Below are 14,458 nucleotides of genomic sequence, written 5' to 3'. Positions count from 1 at the left end.
AATTTGCTGCTTTAAATTACCAAAGACAATCTTTTTTTTTCCCTCTCTCAAAATGAGGAGGTCAAGTCTCCATGACCCCTCCATGAATAAAGACGCTGGTCTCCCAGACAGCAGGAATGACGCAGTAGTTGAGGGACAACTGTGCTTTGATGTGCCTTTGGGTATGTTATGAAAGAAAGGAACTCACCGTTCAATGTTAAGAGCAGGCGGCAGGGCCAGTGTTGGCTGGTAGGTAGGCAGCCAGAGCACTGAAAGGAAGAGGCAATTACCGCTAGGATGCACAGAAGGGAACATTCTGTAAAAAGCAGGTGGCTAGGTTGCTTTGGAGGCCTTACAAATTACTTAATCTGTTGTTAAACCTATTTGTTTATTTATTTAGGTTGTGGGGATTGAACCCAGGGGCACTAAACCACTGAGCCACATCCCCAGCCCTTTTTATATTTTATTTAGAGACAGGGTCTCTCCAAATGGCTGAGGCTGGTTTTGAACTTGAGATCCTCCTTCCTCAGCCTCCCCATCCACTGGCATTACAAGCATGCACTACCACTCCAGCCAAACCTATTTATCTTAATATAATGACATTTTTTTTTACCACCTATCTATCTCTTTTCAATGCTTTACACTTTAATAGTGACATAATTTAATAGATAGGAACAGCTTAAAAATTGCCAGTTACAGAGATAGTCACTCACTGATAAACATACACAAGGATAGTTAGGTGAAAAGTGCCATGCAAAGAAAATAAAGTGTAACCAATGTTCCTTTAAGATTTATTAACTGAGCTACAACACACCAGTAATCCCAGCTGCTTAGGAAGCAGAAGCAGCCTGAGAGCCAAGTTTGAGGCCAGCCTCGGCACCTTGGCAAGACCTTGTGTGTCGGTCAGTTTTTCATTGACGTGACCAAAATATCTAACGTGAACAACTTAAAGGAGGAAAGGTTTGTGTTGGTGCAGCTTTCAGAGGGTCTTAGTTCTTGGTCAGCTGATTCCACTGTTTGGGGCCTGAGGTGAAGGAAAACATCATGGTGGGAGGGTGTGGTGAAGGAAAGTTGCTCAGCTCATGGCAGCCCAGAAGCAGAGAGGGAGAGCATGTGTGGAAGGGGCCAGGGACAAGAAATACACTTCCACAGCATGCCCCCAGTGACCAGTCATGCTCCACTGCCTACGTTTCCATCAGCTCCCAATAATCCATTTAAATGATTAATACATTAAAATTCACTGATAAGGCCAGAGTCCTCATGATCTTATCATTTTCTAAAAGTCCCACTTCTGAACATTGCTGCACTGGGGACCAAACTTTCCAATACTTGAGTCTGTGGCGACACTCCATCCTCAAACCATAACACTTTGTCTCAAAATAAAAATGGCTGGGGATATAGTTCAATGGTAGAATATCCCTGGGTTCAATCCCTAGTATCACAAAAAAAAAAAAAAAAAAAAAGGACTCATTAACTGTTCATGCATTTTATCCTCCATGTAAATCCCATCCTTAAAATAGTTTGCTGCCAGGCATCCTACAAATTAAAAATTTTGAACTTCATGCTCCAGTACAAATAAGGAAATGAGCAAGTATAATCTCAAAATTTTAGCTGTGGTTTTACATATTTAAACACAGCTAACTGATCTTTGTTTAAAGCTAGATCCACTGAACTTTCCAAGGCCATTCCTGAAATAACTCCAGAGATGGAATAAAGGGCTGTTTCTTACTTTGTGATTTCTTAATGCAAATGTAAGCAGATTTACAAGGCTTAGCTGTCCCCACTGACCTGACAGCATTCTTTACCTCAGTTTTATACCAAGGCACAGCTTTGCCTCTTGAACAGCAATTTTTCTTTTACTTCATAAAGTTAAGAAATTTGAAAATATTTTTTACTTCATAAAATTAAGAAATTTGAAAAGGTTTTGGTCATATTATTTCCTTCCTTCCTTCCTTCCTTCCCTACTCGGGGTTGAACTCAGTGATCCTCAACCACTGAGCTATATCCCCAGCCCTATTTTGTATTGTATTTAGAGACACAGTCTCACTGAGTCGCTTAGCACCTCGCTTTTGCTGAGGCTAGCTTTGAACTCAAAATCCTCCTGCCTCAGCCTCCCGAGCTACTGGGATTATAGGTGTATGCCACCCTGCCCAGCTGATATTACTTAACATAAAGTTTAACATGTGACTTAATTCTTCCAAAAGTCTCTCCCAGGGGCACTCCCACTGAGCTATATCCTTGGTCCTTTTTATTTTTATTTTGAGACAGGGTCTTACTAAATTGTCCAGCCTAGCCCAAACTTGTGATCCTCCTGCCTCAGCCTCCCAAGTAGCTGGGATTACAGGTGTGCCCCACCATGCCCAGATGAGTTATTTTTTGTTATCACTGTCACCAAATTCAAACGGTCAGAACTTCTTATCAGCTGCCAACTTCTCTTTTATACAATTTGTCTCCACTGGGACGAGATGATGACGGGGCTACTTGAAAGAGAAGCAGCCATGTCATGACCAAGATAGAGAACAAGATTCCACTGTGCCACTCTAACCATGGACTCCTTCTGGCTTGTGAGTAGCTTAGAGAAGAACTGTTGTGCTGGATGCTGGAAAGCCCAACAAAAATGTGACAGAAAAGGAAAGGACCAGGACTTTCCAGAAAGAGGGTTCCAAGTCCAAATCTCACCCTTTTAACAACTATTGATTCTGTGACTGAGCCCCCTGAAATCAGTATGATACCATCTTACATTCCTTGAAGCATTGAGAATTAAATGAGTGACATATTTTAAGCATATGTTCAAGACTTAACCCCAACAAATGTTTAGCAAATTTGGGGCATAACTGGTAATGCCTATTTAAATTTCTATAAAAACATAATTTTAAAATACGTATTAACCATGATTAAATAAAAACTTTTAATTCTTAAAAATGTTCAGATTATAAAGTATGATTGTTTTCTAGAATGAAATCACAATGACTTTAATCAGTCACAATACAATACAAACTGACTTACACTTGATCAGTTTATTGATGTGCATTGTTGACAACAGAAATAACAAAATAATTTTTCAACTTATAAAAATTCTTAAATATATTCTATTACAAGTTGTTTATTTTACAAAATTAAAGTTTAAATATCTGTACCATATCACAAATATCAGGATTTAACTATGCTATTGACGTTTGTTGGAAAAGTTAACTCTAACACGATTTATTCTTTCTAGATAGTGAGAAAGACACAAGTTATCTGGATCATACATACAGGTAGCTCCATATAGTATGATACAGTAGTTACACATTCCAGGTACATTTAAAATAATCAGTATCACTTGAGGGACTAGGCAGACAAACCTTATTTCTAACATCTCTCTCTTTTTTTTTTTTTTAAAGAGAGAGAATTTTAATATTTATTTTTTTTTTTAGTTTTCGGCGGACACAACATCTTTGTTTGTATGTGGTGCTGAGGATCAAACCAGGGCCACACTCAGGCCAGGCGAGCGCGCTACCTCTTGAGCCACATCCCCAGCCCATCTAACATCTCCTTAAATCACCAGTTCTCACCACATCTCTTGGGATCCCCACTTGCCAGAGATATCAAGGGCTTGACATTGGTGATTCTAAGAATATCCCAGGGAATTACAAGGTGGGAATTACTGCACGGTAGGAAGGATCAAGAGTGCAAGTGTTAAAAGGAGACATGGTACTAACTAACATTCTCTTAGGAATAGTGCCTGGTTGGGCAGACCTCCAAATATGCCTGTTTGGCTTCATATTCAAGAGACAAGGGAACTGGGGATATAGCTCCGTTGGTAGAGTGCTTGCCTCCCAGGCACAAGGCCCCTGGTTCAATCCCCAGCACCCAGTACCAAAAAAAAGGGGGGGGACACACACACACACATGGGAAAAGACAGAAGGGTGGGGGGAGGAGACAGCGAGAAAGAACTAGAAAAGATTCAAGCAGAGCCACCCTGAACATGGAAGGGACTGATAGTTGTTACTGCACCTGCCAGGATTGGTAAAGTCTAACTATTCTGGAAGTTAAATGTTTTTTGGAATGGTGGGTGGTGGGGAAGAAGATTAGGTAACAAGTGACATAGAATTAGGATGTGATTCTCCCTGAAGGACTGCTACAGTAGACAGTGAAAGGTAAGGGATTTCCCAAGACATTTCCACCCTCGACTGGCCTCCAAGTAAGATGTTACCAATATACATTAACAGAAATAAAAGGTCCCATATGCAGCAAGACAACATGCTTCTTTTTCAGGAAAGAAGGGACAGGAGGTTTGAATTAGTTTCTTTAAGTACTTTACTTTCTACTTCCTCAGTAAAATAAGTATGATTAATCAAGGTCTGCCTTGCAACAAAATATATCATGAAATCTAAAAAGCACTCACACTGAAAGCCCAAAATTATTCCTAAAATAAGTGTATAAAAATAAAGAAAGAATCTTTCAATTGATGGCTCATCCTGGACATTTGTGGCTAAAGAAACCATGGCAAGACTGGTAAAGATATTTTTTCTTCCATGGCCCCCAAATTGATTTGTAACCATTGTTATGAACACCATCATTTGAATCTATCATGTTGGGCAGATCTAGAGCACAGAATGATTCAAGAGCGAGAGGCCACCTAAGGCAAGGCTTCTTGATGACCTCTGGTGTCCTTTGGCAAGGCCAAGGACCAGGAGAAGGAAGAGGTGAGAGCACAGCTCACACCTCCTGTCACCCTGTGGTCAAACTGCCACAGACTTCACTTGTTCCCTCTGCAACCTATTGCTAAAAGTAGGAGATTAATTTAGTATAAGCCATGTGGAGCAAAAATATGTAGTTATTCTACTTTGAGCAGACCACATGCCAAATAGTATCTGGAGGGGTGGGGAAAGAAGTAACAGAATACTCTGTGAAATATTTTCTAAGAAATTTATCTTTCCTTAAGAAAAAACTGGCAGCAATTTAATATACATTTACTGAGCTCCACCATGTAATGGAATGATAGTATTTGCAATGTTGGGTATAAAAACACCTGAGCTAAGGGTGCTGAAATTGGCTAAATGATACTTTGTTTCATTATACTAAGTAAATTCTTAAAGGAAATACATATTCATGAAGGTGAGAATGGACTAGAGATCAGTATTTAATATTTGGCATCTCAAATCCTTTTCTAGGAACGGGAAAGATTAATCAAATACATTTAAATAGCTATTCGATATTCAGTTACTATTTAAACACAAAGGTAAACAAGTTCATGGGTATAATACACTAAAAACTGCTACTTAGCCAGTTAATTATGTTTTAACATACAGTTTAAGAAAATCATAGTTATTTAAGATTTAGTGCGTTGAATATATTACATTATTAACAAAAATTCTATCATAGTACCCATCTCGATTCCAGTGTATATTATGAAAGTGGTCTATCTTTCATGTTCATCCCTCTCCCCGGAAACAGTTTGTATAACTACATAGTGGATTTTTTTTTTTTTTTTTTTGCATTTGTGGGATCAGTCTACACATTTCCTCAACCATGCTTGGTTGACTGATCCAGGAACACAGCTCTTAGGAGAAAAAACTCCATACTCATTAACATTTTCCTGTATCTCAGTGTGCAGCAATCCATCAAGAACCAGGGGAAATGTAACTACCATTCTCCAACAAGCAGCCAGGAAGTTGGATAATCTACTAAGCTAAACAAATAGTCATGACTCACAAAATGCTAGCTTCATTCAATTTGAACACTGAACTCACTTGGCACAGCTGTTTTACTTTAATCACTGTTTTAATCACTTGTAAGCTTACTTTGTGATTTGCACAGTATTTCCTCTCTTTCATTTGGGAAAACTGAAACAGTAATTATGTACCTGACAGCATGGTAGTAGCTTGGAATATTGGACATTTTTTGAAAAAGACTTTTTCCTTTATGTATTTAGTCAACAAACTTTTATGGAGTGTATGTCACATGGACATATAAAAGATAAAATATATGTCTATAAAATGACGTATATGTCTAGTTACCTGGACATATAAAAGATAAAATATGTCATGGAACTTTTTTGTGTATGTGGTGCTGGGAATTGAACTCAGGGCCTTGTGCATGAGAGGCAAGCACTCTACTAAATGAGCTATATCCCCAGCCCGTGTCATGGAACTGTCAATACTAGTGACTGGAGTATTGACATTGTCAGTCAATAACATATGTGAGAGCAATAGAATATTTGGTCACTTAAGTGAAGTAGAAAAATAATTGTTTTTCAATTTAAGTTAGTGAGGTTTTCATTTTTATTATAAAAATATGCACACATTTTTTTTAAAAAATCAAGTAATATAGGGAAGTATAAAATAAAGCCCATCTCTTTCCTGGCTCCTAATTCTATGTCTCAGATTTTTACATATATTTGTGTACATTGATAAATGCATATACTTCTTAAAAGTCATATTTTAAATACTACTGTGAGTTTTGATGTCTTTTACTTGCAAAAGATGAATTTCTGAAATCTTTCCACATTAACACATAAGATTTTGGCATTTTTATCAATCAACAGAGAATGCAAAATTGCCTTCCAAAGACTTCAAAAAGTACAGAAATTCACACTTCTACCAATAGCATATTTCCTTCAAATAACTGAGATTGCTCAAAAATTTTGTCTTAAAATCCAAAAAATGAAAGTGGTATCTCACTGCTATTTTCTTCTATTTCTTCAGTTGTGAATATATTTAAGCATCTTTTCACATATGACTGTGGGAAAAAATAGTTAAGAGAAATTCTCTTTGCTGTTAACTTTTTATTCATGCCTGTACCTTTGAGTTATTTATAATTATTTATCCTTTTCATGCATTTTTTTTAAAGAGAGAATTTTTTAATATTTACTTTTTAGTTTTCGGTGGACACAACATCTTTATTTTATTTTTTATGTGGTGCTGAGGATCGAACCCAGCGCCCTGTGCATGCCAGGCGAGCGCGCTACCGCTTGAGCCACACCCCCAGCCCTTTTTCATGCATTTTTAATACCTCTTTTAACATTAGAAACTGTGGCATCTAAAGGAAAACTCTTAAGTAAAATTTAAAGTCTTTAAAAAAAAATCATCATGAAATACAAATAATAATTGCTGGTGAGAATACAGGGGGAAAAAGTATACTTATACATTGTTGGTGGGACTGTAAGTTAGTACAATACACTTTGAAAAGCAGTACGGAGATTCCTCAAAAGACTAGTAATAAAACTACCACATGATCCAGTTATCCCACTCGTGCGTGGTATTTATCCAGAGGTTCTAAAACTAGCATACTATAGTGATACAAGCACACCAATGTTTACAGTACTGTAATTCATGTTAGCCAAATAATGGAACCAGCTTGGGTCTGGGGGGGACATAGGGAAGTGCTGGGGAAATCAATCTATCAAATTATGCTATGTTCGTGTAGGAGTATACCACTATGAATCCACACACATATTATTATTATAACACACTAATTAAAACAACAATAATAGAAGGGAGATTGATAGAGCAGAATAAGAGGATCTGAGGAGGAAAGTGGGGAGCAAAAGAGAAAGTACTGGAGAATGAGATTGATCAAATTATGTTACGTGCATGTACAACTATGGCATAATGAATCCCACTATCATGTATGATTATAATGCACCAATAAAAAAAAAAAAGCACTTTGACTTATCTCACCTTAACAATGTATCTTGGGGCTCCTTCCATAACATAGACTAGAATATGACCTCATTTTTAACAATAATTACATATTATTCCATGGTTTGAATGTGACACACTTTATTATACTAGTTGTCCCCAGGGAAGTATTTAGACTGCCTTTGATCATTTACTATTGCAAACTATGCTGCAAAGAACATTCTCAGCACCCACATCTTTCTGTACAAATATGTAAAGAGGGAAGATAGATATTGCCATTCCGTTTCCCAATGACTGTAGCCATTGATCGTCCCACCAAGAATACATATGACTGTCCATTGTTCCATCTCCACAATACTCTGACATGGACCAAGTTTGAAAATCTTGTGCTAAATGAACTATTTCAACTCTTTATCTTAGCCTGTTCTTCTACTTGTCCCCTCACTCCTGAAACCCTCTCTCCTTGTCAAATTCGCTCCTTCCCGAAGGGGCTTCTCACTAGCCTTTCCTTGAGCCTCTAATTTCAAAACCCATACAGCCAACCTTCACTGTCTTATAGTTTTTAATTCAAATATTATCTTCCCTAACGACCCTAAAAAACCATACCTTTCAATTTCACCCCCTTCTTCCTGGGCAGTCCTTCTCATTAGGATAAATCACCATCAGACGAACCAATACATAAACTACAAATATGTATGCTGTATGTTTTGTTGGCTTATGGTCTACTTCTTGCTACTGAAATGTAAGTTTCATGAAGTCCAGGATTAAAAACAATAAACAATTTGCATAGGCTGTAGCACTTTATAAGCCTCGACTAACATAAACTTCACAGTAGTAAAGCTCGGGAGTTAGCTGAAATTTTTAAAAGTTATTCTCTCTAGGCTATTTCAACAATTAAATACCCAAAACATGTTGCCCATATGTTGTTACAGTGTACCCTGATTTTCCAGGCACTCCATTTTCTAGAAAGTTTAACTAGAAAGAGAAATGACAAAACCCTTCATGTGAAGCACTGACCACTTTCAACTGTGAAGATAAGGGTTAGGAAACAGGTCAAGAGAGGGAAGGACACCCAATATCACAGACTCCTTTGAGGTTTTAACCCTTGCTTTTCTGTTCAGTGGATTCTTGTGCTTATGGGTTCCTTCAACAGGGGACCTCAACACCAATAACAGAGAATTCAAGTTCCCATCCAATGCAACTAGCAATGGGTGCTATGGGAAAGAGAGCTATCCCTTCTTGTAATGGTGGTAGAGAATGTGTAATATACAGCCATTATGGAGGGCAGTTTGACAATATCTACCAACATTTCCAATTCAATATCATCTATATGCTGACAGATACACACATATATATTATCTGCAATAACACAAGATTGGAAACAACATAAATGCCCATCTAATGGAATATGCAGTCTTTTTAAGAACAAAATAGAAATCAGAAGCTTCTTTACTGAAATGAATAAATGTGTGAGTCTATATATCTCTTAGGATGTACTAAAGAGAGAAAAATACAGAACATCATCAGTATAACCTGCTACCATTTGTTCTTTTTTTTTATATACCAGGGATTGAGTCCAGGGTGCGCTTAACCACTGAGACACATCCCCCGCCCTTTTTATATTTTATTTAGAGAGGTCTCACTGAGTTGCTTAGTGCCTCGCAGTTGCTGAGGCTGGCTTTGAATGTGATCCTCTTGCCTCAGCCTCCAGAGCAGCTGAGATTACAGGCATGAGCTATAGCACCCAGCTCCATTTGTTCTTAATTGAGAAAAAAATACTATACACAACAGATCCTCATTATTATTTACTGTATCTGTATTTGCAAATTTTCCTATTCACTAAAATCTGTCACCCCCAATTCAATAAAATCTGTCAAAAATATGGGAGTCACCTTACAGACATGTTCCCAGCTGAGGCAGAACAAGGCAACACTCTGCCTCTTGTTGCAATAAACAATACTCAAGCTCACTATAAGCAGGTGTCGTTTTCATGGCCTTACTTAATGCCGTATCTTTCCCATTTTTGTGCATTTTGTTGGCAATGCACCATTTAAAATGGCCCTGAAAGCTTAGTGAAGTACCATCTGCATTCCTAAGCACGAGAAGGCTATCACATGCCTCATGGAAAAAATGTTAAAGAAGCTGTGTTCAGGCATGAGTTACAGTGCTCTTGGCTGTGAGTTCAATGTTTATAAAGAAACAATAAGGTACGGTGTCTTTAAACAGAAACACACATTAAACGAAGTTACATATTCATCAAATGTCAAAAATGGTGTGACTAGAGGTTCTCAGAAACCTCTTTAATGACCCGTAGGTGTAATGGCTCTGTATTTGAGAATTCAGTGTTGGTGGTGACTTTATAGGTGTGACTTATTCCACAACTACCTGGAATAAGGAGTTAACCATATTTATAATTGTATTATCTCTGGAAAAGTACACCTGTTGTCCCCAAGGAATGGTATGGTTTGGAAGACCATTCAACACTATTGTCAATGCATGCCTTGCCATAATTTTACACTATGTTTTTCATTTTTACAAAATGGGGGAAAAAAAAAAACAACAGCCAGACCTGGTGGTGCATGCCTGTAATCCCAGCTGAATGGAGACTGGAGCAGGAGGATCACCATACCATCCATGGCAACTTAGCAAGACTCTGTCTCGAAACAAAAAATAAAAAGGGCTGCGGTGGAGCTCAGTGGTTAAGTGATCGGTTGGATCTTCGGTACCACGAAAATAAACAAATAACCAATCAGTCAGTCAATAATAAACCAAAATGAGGCTTACAATAGAATACCAAACAAATGATTTTGAGAGATTTTTCCACAAAAGAATCGTAAAGGCAACAGACAACCAAAATTCTCCCTTAATTTTAATCAGATTCAGGAAAACTTTCATGTGGCTATTTCAAGGGACTGTTCTGAGCCATTTTGCCAAATATACACATTTTGGATGAATGTATATATATATATATTTTTTTTTTTTTCTCCTAGAAAGTGAAAGTTGCCATTTTTCCTGCAGCAAATATAACAAGAGATCCTGAAAGGCTTCTGTCTGGACTGAAGACAAATTGAGTTATATTTTGGTTAAGAAAACATCTACTGGCAGTTTCTCCAGCTCGTTTAACACATTATAATTTCTATCACTATACTTGCCTCATCAAAGCAGCACCCTGGAGAGGGCTGAGGCTGGGATTCTGGGGAGAGAATGGGGAGCTGCCAGCTCCTTTCGACTTGCTGTGCCTCTTTCTACCTGGAGAGAATCTTGCTTTGTTAAGATGGAAACTCTCCAACTTTGTTAAGATTAAATCAACAAACAAACGGAAGACAGTGCAATCATACAGAAACCCAATCTGAAAAGCTAGATTTATAATACATCGTTAGTAACATATTTTAGGGTATTAGTCAGCTTTCTGACACTATAACAAATAATTAAGATAATAAAACTTCTAAAGAGAAACGGTTACTTTTGTGTATTAGTCAGCTTCCCATCACTGTGTCCAAAAACCTGCCAAGAACAACTTAAAGGAGGAGTTTATTTTGGGCTCATGGTTTCAGAGGTTAGTCTGTGGGTCATCTGGCTCCACAGCTCTGAGCCCAAGTTGAAGCAGAATACGTGGAAGGGCTGGTAGAGGAGAGCTGATCCCCTCATGGCAGCAGAGAAGGAAGAGAGTGAGAGAGAGTGACAGACAAGATATAATCCCTAAAGACATGCTCCCCGTGACCTACTTCCTCCAGGCAAGCCCCACCCACCTACAGTTTTCACCCAATGGTTTATTCAAACTACTCATCCACTTATCAGGGAAAGGTGGCACATGCCTATACTCCCACAGACTAGGAAGGCTGAGGCCGGAGGACTCGCAAGTTCAAGGCCAGCCTCTGCAATTCAGCCAAAACCCCATTCCAAAATAAAAACGGCTGGGGATGTCAATCTCCAGTATACGCCCCCCACCAAAGAAATCGTCTATCATATGGATTAATCCAGCAATAACCTTAATAGCTTGCATAATCTTATCATTTCACCTGAGAACATTTCTACATTGCCTAACACATGAGCTTTTAAGGGGACACCTCATATTCAAAGTACACTCACAGTTTTAGAGATTTCAGTCCATGACTGATTGGCACTATTGCTTTGGTGGCCCATTAAGGTAGAAGCAGACGGTAGGAAAAAACTGCTCACTTCCTTGATGGAAAGAGGAGGGGACCAGCATCCTCTAGTCACCTTCAAGGGCTTCTTCTTTACTGAATGACCTGGAGAACTTCACTAGACCCATTTCTTCATGTTTCCACTACCTTTCAATAGCACCAAGCTGGGGACCCTTTACCATGTGGACCTCTGAGGGACACTTAAGATGAAAACTACAACGGCAACCAAAATACAGTATAATAAATTCTACAGTTTACTAAACTTCTGCTACATGACAGGCAGGCACTTGATATACATTCTTACTTAGATTCTTATTACTGGGATTCTCATTCAAGACAAGAAACCTACTTGCAGTCACCAAAAAGCAACGGAACCAGAACGCAAACTAATCGTACTGAATTCAAGACATACAAGAAAAACCAGGTACTCTATCAATGAACAAAAACAAATCATTCAGTCAGACACAATGCCACGCATCTTTATTCCCAGCTGCTCTGGAGGCTGAGGCAGGAGGATCATGAGTTCAAAGCCAGCTGCAGCAAAAGTGAGACACTAACAAAACAGTGAGACCCTGTCTCTAAATAAAATACAAAATAGGGCTGGGGATGTGGCTCAGTCGTGGAATGCCCCTGAGTTCAATCCCCAGTACCAAAAACAAAACAAATCATTCAGGTAAAAATAGCATAGAAACCACAATGAGAAAAAAAAAAAAAAAAAAAAAGCAGAAGCCTTCTCTGGTGCAGAGCCATATTTCATTTAATGAGGGTTTTGCATCTGATGGGTCTTCTCTGGATCCTTTTTCTCCCAGATGTTCCTAGGGTCGCTTGATCTGGTCTTCCTATTTGCTAAGAGGCCAAACCTTTACAGACCTTTTCTGACCTCCTTGTTAATTTATTTTCATTATATAGAAGAGCAACAGTTAACATTATTATTATTTTTTTTAATGTACTTGTTTCATTGTTTAATGTCTCTATCCCAGGGGCATATTTGGTCTATGAGAACAGGGGCCTTCTCCCTAGCATTGTGTTTGGTAAACACTGGGACCTCAGTAAACATTTGTCAAATTGAGTAAATTAAGTTCTGCAAATACTGACTGCCTACTGTAGCCAGGTTGGAAGAAGGCCAAGTCTTATCAAGAGTACAAAAAGTCATAATCTATAAACCGCTAAAATGCTAGTCATAACTGCCTTTATTGTGACAAAAAAAATCACCAGGGTCAAACAAGAAAAATAAATTGAAGAGGTCAAAGGAAAAGATCAAAGCTATTTAGAAAGCCTCAAAACGTGGTAACATTGAGTTGGTTTCAAAGATAGGTGAAAATCTAGTAGTAGTTCAACCTGCCAGAGTCATAAGCTATACAGAGAGAAAAGGAAGAACTAATTATTTAGATCAGAATGGTGAGTTGAGGTCATACCACTAGAATCTTCCATATCAAGCTGGGAAATGAGTCATTGTGATAGGCACTTTGGCAGCAATGAAAACGTTTATGATGTGGTACTTCCAAATGCTTAACAAGAAATTAAAAAGAATTATTGTTGAGTAGGAATTATTGTTATGCTGAAAGCAAGGCAACACTAAATTCATATTAGAAAAAGCTACCATTTATGGAGAGCTTATAAAGTGCCAGGCACTTTGAAAGTCAATGACACACCTTAACTATTGTAATCCTAATCACAGCCCAGTGTGATGATCCTAATTTCACCCTGAGAAATGGAGAACCAGAGAGGTTAATGAATATGCTCAAGTTCACCAAGCTACTGGGGCAAAGGTAGAACTCTTGAGTCTGAAGCCAAAGGTCCCAGACTTTAATTTAATCCTCTGCTTCCGTGATGACAAGATCTGGGTAAGGGAGCCAGGAGTGTTGGTGCACACCTGTAATCCCAGCAGCTCAGGAGGCTAAGGCAAGAGGATCACAAGCTCAAAGCCAGCCCCAGCAATTTAATGAGGCTGTAAGCAACTTGGTGAGACCCTGTCTCTCAAAATAAAAAATAAAAAAATGAAAAAGGACTGGGGATGTGGCTCAGTGATTAAGCGCCCTTGGGTTCCATCCCTGGTACCAAAACAAAATAAAACAAAACATAACAAAAGATTAGGGTAAAGAAAGAAGAGGCCATGGTCATCTCAGAAATGGAAAAGAGCATGTATACAATGGGAATTCTGAACAAGGCACCAAGTAGCCATTTTCACATAACTCAACCTCCATAACAATCCTGCCAGCAGGTACCATGAGGGTTTGCAGAAGGACAGATGGCGGCAGGTAGGTAAGCTGCTCCTTTCTGATGGAAGGATTTCTTAAATGCAGTGCTTTAGTGGCCTTTCTGTGTGTAATGGCTACCCAAACAAGCTCACAGGCTGGTTTTTTTGACTTCTTTTCTGCAAAAAGAGAATTGCTTCTGATTAGCTGCACAAGCAGAATAGATTATTTGATGTCCACAAGCAGAAGCAGACTCAGGAAGGCAGTCCTCTCCATTATCCTTCACATAAAAGCAGATACAAAGTGTGATGAAAACAGTATGAGGGAACCTGTTCTAGTGGAACTACAAGTAATGCCATTTCATAGGCCAAAACAGTTAAGTAACGATGACAGTTTTGTACAGGTCATCCTAAACATTCTTCGGGATAATGGAAAAGGAAGTCATTTCCACCAACCAAGTTCACATGGCTCCTTCCTGTTTACCAGATCCACACCAATTCCTCAGACTAGCTCC

At 38.6% G+C, this 14,458-nt stretch overlaps 1 protein-coding gene across 4 annotated transcripts in view; it reads right to left on the bottom strand.

Annotated features, from left to right (window-relative positions):
* Positions 1-14,458, bottom strand: part of Elovl6 (ELOVL fatty acid elongase 6) — a 119,936-nt gene that overhangs the window by 79,606 nt on the left and 25,872 nt on the right. Inside the window, exon 2 of one of the 4 annotated variants that reach the window (XM_058583775.1) lies at positions 10,174-10,257. The exons of the other annotated variants lie outside the window; for them this stretch is intronic. The gene's annotated coding sequence lies outside the window, so the exon portion shown is untranslated. The remainder of the gene's footprint in view (positions 1-10,173; positions 10,258-14,458) is intronic. 4 annotated transcript variants of the gene reach the window in all.

This window comes from Marmota monax, unplaced genomic scaffold, assembly GCF_021218885.2.
Source record: "Marmota monax isolate L192 unplaced genomic scaffold, Marmota_monax_Labrador192_F-V1.1 WCK01_AAM20220418_F8-fsc00002, whole genome shotgun sequence".
Lineage (NCBI taxonomy): Eukaryota > Metazoa > Chordata > Mammalia > Rodentia > Sciuridae > Marmota > Marmota monax.
This window is presented reverse-complemented; position numbering and strand designations above follow the sequence as displayed.